This window comes from Podarcis bocagei (genome assembly GCF_964188305.1).
Source record: "Podarcis bocagei genome assembly, chromosome: 1".
NCBI classification, from domain to species: domain Eukaryota; kingdom Metazoa; phylum Chordata; class Lepidosauria; order Squamata; family Lacertidae; genus Podarcis; species Podarcis bocagei.
Window position 1 is genome coordinate 97534679 of NC_138125.1, and position 7000 is coordinate 97541678.

A 7000-nucleotide genomic window follows, 5' to 3' on the forward strand; every position below is an offset into this window, starting at 1 on the left:
ACTCCCAATGGTACATATGTACAAAATGCTTAATTCCATGTTCCCACAATCCTGTGCTGCTGACCTGTGCAGGGTGAGGATTCTAGATACGTAGCTAGCTTCCAGCTCTAAGTGAAGGACCTCAACGTAGGATGAGAGAGACTTGGCCTTTTCTAAGAAGACTCTTGTGCTTTCCAGTTGCATGCTACAGTCAGGAAGTGCTGCAAATTCCCCTGTGGGACATGTGGTTGGAGTTGTTCTGCAGAAGTTCTGACCAAGCTTGAGGCCGAGAGAAGGAAATTTATGCTATGCATGTGTAAAAGACAGACTTTACGTGCCATTAGGTTTCTGTGCAGCACAGAGAATCATTGCGACCACATGCGGTGATGGTCTTAGATGACTTCCAAAAAGGGTTAGGTAAATTCATGGCGGTTGGGATAACTATGGGTTGGTCCACCCTTCTGCTTTCCCCACTGCCTTCCCCTGGTCTACCTAGTCCAGCAAGGCATTTCTTAGGTGCTCATCATGAAGCGTGTGTGTGTGTGTGTGTGTGTGTGTGTGTGTGTGTGAGTGAGAGAGAGAGAGAGAGAGAGAGAGAGAGAGAGAGATATGGGGGAGAGAAACACATATAAAGGCCTATCATTTCCATAAATTCTCTGGGCCTCCAAGTCCTAAACATTTAGCAAGAATCACTTAGCCATGTCATAGTGCAAAAGCAAAAATAAGCAAAAAAAAAATTGTTACCCACAGGACGTGTTTAGGAAGAGTAAACACACATCAGCTTCAACAGAAATGTAGTGTCATGATCAAGGGAAAAAGGGAAATAATAGTACCACTCTGTTCTGTCTTGGTCAGACCAATACTGTGACCAGTTCTGGGTGCCACAATTTAAGAAAGATATTACATGCTGAAACAGAGGAGGGCAACCAAGGTGATCAAAGGTCTGGAAACCTTATGAGGAACAGCTGAGGAAACTACCGGTATGTATGTTTAGCCTGGAAAAGAGGAGATGGAGAGGAGATATGATAGCCATCTTCAACTATCTGAAGGGCTGTCACATGGAAGATGGAGCAAGCTTGTTTTCTCTTGGTCTGGAGGGTAGAACTCAAACCAATGGATTCAAGTTGCAGGAAAGGAGATTCAAACTAAACATCAGGAATAGCTTTCAGGTGGTAACAGCTGTTCGACAGTGGGACGGGCTCCCTCGGAGGTTGGTGGACTCTCCTTTTGTGGAGGTTTGTAAACAGAGGTTGGATGGCCATCTGTCATGGATACTTTAGCTGAGATCCCTGCATTGCAGGGGGCTGGACTAGATGACCCTTGGGGTCCCTTCCAACTCTACAGTTCTACAATTCTGTCTCAAGCAGCAGAAAGTATGTGTTACCAAGAACAACAATAACAAACATGTGAAAATTATTTCCCAATGCCAAACCCAGATACTGGGTTATATTTTATTTTCTTTCAAATGCATGCACAATTGTTATTAATATTTACCAAGAATGGATTTCTGTTTTCAATCCCAAACTCAGTTGCTTTTTTTTTTTTTAAAGGCTCCTTCATTTGCTTAACTCCAGCGCCATCTGTTGTTAACTCGGGGAAAATAATGGCCAAATCCAAAGGGAAGCCACACCAATAGATAATGAAATATTAATTTTAACTTTCTGTTGTGAACATAAATGGTGGCACAGAAAACCATGTTTCTCGGGGGTGGAGGTGAAGGAACTCCCTTAAGTGGGAAGACATCTGCTTTGCGTGAGAATGTCCCAGGTTCAATCCTGGCATCTTCAGGTAGGGCTAGGTGAGACCCCCATCTGAAACTCTGGATAGATACTGCCAGTCTGTATAGAGAATACTGAACTAGATAGAAAAATCCTCAGACTTGGCTGAATGCAGCTTCCTAAAGTGAATGGAGTTGTCACCTTTTTGAAGCAGTGCTGTGTTTTTAACAGCGGACTGACCCACAAATATTTGGCAGGTGAAACGTTTCACCAGTTTGATTTGTGTGTGCCAGGCTACAGTGAAAAAGTCACAAGAACATCATAAGATCCTGCTGGATCAAGCCAATGGCCCACCTAACCCAGCCCCCTGTTGCCACAGGCAAATGGACTCCAATCACAAGAGCCCTCTCCCCTCCTGGGGTTTTCAGCAACTAGCATTCAGAGAAGCATTGCTGCTTCTGACCATGGAAGCAGAACATAGCCATTATGGCTAGTAGCTACTGATAGCCTTATCCTTCGTGAGACAGGGTTGGAGTCCGTAAGCAAAAATGCCAACCCTTAAAAAAAAACTTCAGGAAACCATCATGCAATGTTCATGCCATTCACCATCATGTGAAGCCAGTGTGGTGCAGTGGTTAAGAGCGGTGGACTCGTAATCTGGGAAACCGGGTTCGTGTCTCCGCTCCTCCACATGCAGCTGCTGGGTGACCTTGGGCTAGTCACACTTCTCTGAAGTCTCTCAGCCTCACTCACCTCACAGAGTGTTAGTTGTGGGGGAGGAAGGGAAAGGAAAATGTCAGCCGCTTTGAGACTCCTTCGGGTAGTGATAAAGCAGGATATCAAATCCAAACTCTTTAAACTCTTCTTCTTCATGTGGGCAATGGTAGCTGATCCATTAAGGCCCTTCTGCACCAACCTCAGTCTCCAGCTAGCTTCCACCTGCCTGCCTTTTAACCAGTCCAGGGGGGTGGCACCGCCTGTCAATTCTTCCTCCTTAGGCTCAGTGTTGCTCTTTAAGAACTCATCAGGGTGCAGGATGGGGACAAAATTGGGGAAAGTGGCTGTCATTCTCTGGCTCCATCTACTCTTGGTCTCTGAGCTGCTTTCTGCCCTGCCGGTCCCAATGGGCTCTGGCTGCCATTTGCCTCTTCACTGCCCCCTCCAAATCCAAAATTTACTTGCCAGTACAAAACACATTCTGAAGCTTGGCAACCAGCTGACAGTTCTACATGAGGTGCTGTAAAGATTCCACCCCTCAAAGAATTCTGGGCACTGTAGTTAATTAGAGGTTGCTGAGAATTCTAATTCTATGAAGGGTAAACTGCCCAGAATTCTTTGAGAGAAGGAATATGCTTTGAATGTGCTTTAAAGGTGTGGCATACCCTACACAGCCAAAGTTTATGTTTCTATGAAAGTTTCCTTTCTATGAAAAGGGGGGAAATGGTATCTGTACATGCAATTGAGAAATAATGTAACTTCAATGTCAGCAAGATAATTTGAAAATAATTTGAGTCCGCACACATTTGCCATTAATAATAATAATCGTAATAATACTAATTTTATTATTTATACCCTGCCCATCTGTCTGGGTTTCCCTAGCCACTCTGGGCAGCTTACAGTACATATAAAAACATAGGAAAATGTCAAACATTAAAAGTTTGAGTCATTTACATTTGAGTATCTATCTGTGAAGGCACCCAGATATTCTTCCTGCAGTCAAAATAGCTGATGCTGCTGTTACCCAAGATTACAGCACCTGAGGTTACAACCCTCAAAGGGAAACCCATGTGTGAACAAGTCTTACATTTGTTATGTGTGTTGTTTTCCTTGCCTGTTTTCCTTTGAAATGTCAGGTATCAACTGTTGCCAGGTGCAAGAGATGTTAGGTGGATCTGGCAGAACAGTTCATGCTACCTGCTTGGCTTGCTAACAAGTAATTATTATTACCAAAGAGAACACAAGTCAGCATCATTGCAGAAGAGTGGGAGATATTTTATCATGCCTCTTCCATACGCCAACAAGGAAAGTGCTATCGTGCTGCTGATTTTCAAATCAGAATTACAGGTACCGCTGATAGCGAGCGCTGAGCCATGAAGCTGCAAGAACATGGCGCGATTCTCAGATACCACACTGAGTTCTGCTTCTGGTGTCGTTAGAAATAATCTTCCAAAATGAGCAAATGTGAATATGGAGCATAACTATGGGAAGCAGAAATGATATCCAGCTGCTTTCAGATAAGCCTAGTACCCGAGTAGAAATTTCTGTACTGATAAAACTAAGCAACATTCCGATTTGGTTTGATTCCTTTCCCCACTTTCCTTTTGCAAAGGAAAAACATTGCAACCTTCGCATCCTAACAGTGCAATCTTTTACATATTTACTCAAAAATAAATCCCAATGTGGTCAATGGGTCCAGAGAAGAGTGTGTAGGATTGCAAACCCAAATTAAGGACTCAGCTACATTAGTAAAAATAAAATGTTATAAATGTGTTATAACACTGTGACGCCAGATGGCGTTTTAGAGCTGAAATCAGAACTCTGTGAAATTTTCCATTGTAAGCTTTAAAGCAGTTTTTTTCCGGAGCATTTTCAGAGTGTTTTTTACAGCTGTGTGGATGCAGCCTAATAATCTGATACTAATTCAGAGAATAAAACATCTTTCTTTCTTTCTTTCTTTCTTTCTTTCTTTCTTTCTTTCTTTCTTAGTTCTATAACGTATGTAAGAACTTGCGCTCAATATGACAATGCAGGTTTACTAACATCTGAAGCTCACTACTTCTCTTGTTGAAATCGCCACCAGCATGGTTAGAATGTGGGAAAGAGTACATATTGTCACCCCACTTCTTTCAATAGGGATGAAATGAGGGGTCTAATCTTCACCAGTGATCTTGACTAAGGATCCAGGCTATTAATCCCATTCTGCATGCATTAATACAAGGTGTGATTTTGTGTACATGGCCATGACCCATACACCATTTGCATCATAGGTTATGCAGCAACTTAAACAGCAACAAGGTCATTTCTGCACACACAAACACAGCTGTGTTTCAAATTGCATCTTTACATTGCTATACACACCATGGGGGGCAGGAATATTTAGGGAAATTTTTAATGTCTGATGCTTTTAATGTATATTTTTTTAAATGTATTTTTAATCTTTTGTGGGAAGCTGCCCAGAGTGGCTGGGGAAACCCAGCCAGATGGGTGGGGTATAAATAATAATTTGTTGTTCTTCTTCTTCTTCTTCACCCAATGCCCATGACCTGATTTGTTTCCCAGGACCTGCAACCTTCCCAACTTGTATTCAAAGAAGCTGTAACCTGCACAAATGTGATGGATGTCTTACATGTACACAGGTTTTTAAGTGAGATGGAAGCTGGTTTGAATTGGACTGCATCACAGGATGTTTTCAGATTTGGTTTATCTGTAAATGAATTAAGAGAAGAGTCCTCTGAAACCTAAGGCAGTGCTCCCAGCAACACTTGAAAATGATGTTCCAATGAAATCAGTGGGACTCAGAACAAATGCAAGCTTGCCATACAATGGGTCGCCACTGAATTAATCCACAGCATACATTGACTTGCAGTGGACGTAAGAACTGCCCCAAGTTAAGTGTGTTCTTTCAAGTGGTCTGCCTCTTTGGCAGCATAGTCTGTTGTAGGGAAAAGAGAAAAGAAAACTGTCCTCCCAAAACGTATCTAGCTCGTTCCACTATCAGTATATACATTTTATGATATTCTGCACGGTTACATGTGATGTCTGTTTCACACATACAAGTTACCATTTGACATCACAGTCATGAACATGCCTATGTGAACTCAGTTTCCTTAGCAAATGTGTTTAGGATTTATAGTGAATATACTTTGGAAATGTTGGAAATATATTGGAAAGGAAATGTTGCAAAAGAGGGTCAGATTCCCTTTCTTTGCAACAGATGGGCCTGATGCCTGCAAACTGTTTTTGCCATAGTGAACAATGGACCCAGAGATATTCTGAAGAAATGAAGATGATAGGTGACTCTTGCCTCATCCAGCACCTTGCCTAAGAGTGCAAGGCAGGATGGGGTAAGGGCACCATCAAACCTGGTTTTTTGACCCTGAAAAAACAACAACAACACTGCTCCCTGAAAGTGCTCCATGGATACCAAAACTGTGCAAGTTGCCATTTAGTCTGGCTCAAATGCACTCTCACCACTGGTGTTTAAAGCCAGAATTACAGGTGACGTTAGTCACAATCTATAGGTATCTTCTTGTTTCTTGAGAAATTCTGATGTTTTATGCAGTGCTTTTTTCCCCTTAAAAATGTTTAGGGGTGCTCTCATTTTGACTCAAGAAAATCACCATTTTATAGTGCAATTTGGGAAAAATACAGTAAATGGACAAAAGTACAAAGATTTACAATGTTTAGGGGTATGCGGACCCCTGCGGACCCCCCCCCCAAAAAAAACCCCACATTGGTTTTATGTGTTCTCCCTGCTGCGCCTCCACCAGCCCGAGGAGCAGTAGCCAGACCACCTGCAAAAGAGCTGAAACTTTTGCTACCATCTTCCTGCTTTGCCTTGCTATTGCTTCCCCCACACCATCCGCCCAGAGACAGAATTTTTTTAAAGGAAAATTCCCTTATTCCGAATAGGATTCCTCGCAAGAAAAGGGGAAAGTTGACAGCTATGTGGAGGATACTAGACCCACCCGCTGATTTACTACAGCTGGCCTTGACACCAGACTGGGGGGGGGGGATTAGAATGCTACTTAGCGGGCTAATTGTTTATTATTTGAGAATCATCAGTGTTGTTTGTTATTTATATTGTGTGTTGTTTTTATTTTTTCATGTTAGGTTAGACAATATACTGATGATTCCCCTTTCCCCCTATGGGGGTGGGTGGGTGGGGGTGTTGCTGTAAGTGGCTTGGAGACCTTTGGGTGACAAGCGACTAGCAAATTTAATAAACCAATTCCTTCAAACGTTATCCAATGGACACATCTCAGCTTCACCGTGGCTTAACGTTTTCAAATGCAGTGCACGGAAGCATTATGCCGCAATGCTTCTTGTTCAAATCAGGGGCGCCTCGCTCTGCAGTGACACCCGCAGAGCTCCATACAGACGATCACTTCCCGGGAATGCTGCTAGGAGACCAGCCCCCCTCGGATGAACCGCGACGCCGCCCGCTCCGTGTCTTCCGTTCCAGGCAAGTCACATGAGTGGTCTGTGCTCACTCCCCCCCATTCCCCCCTTTTTTTACAAAATGGAACGGTCCGCGTTATGTGGCGTGCCGTAGTACGGATAAGGGGCGGAGCTGGGTTGCT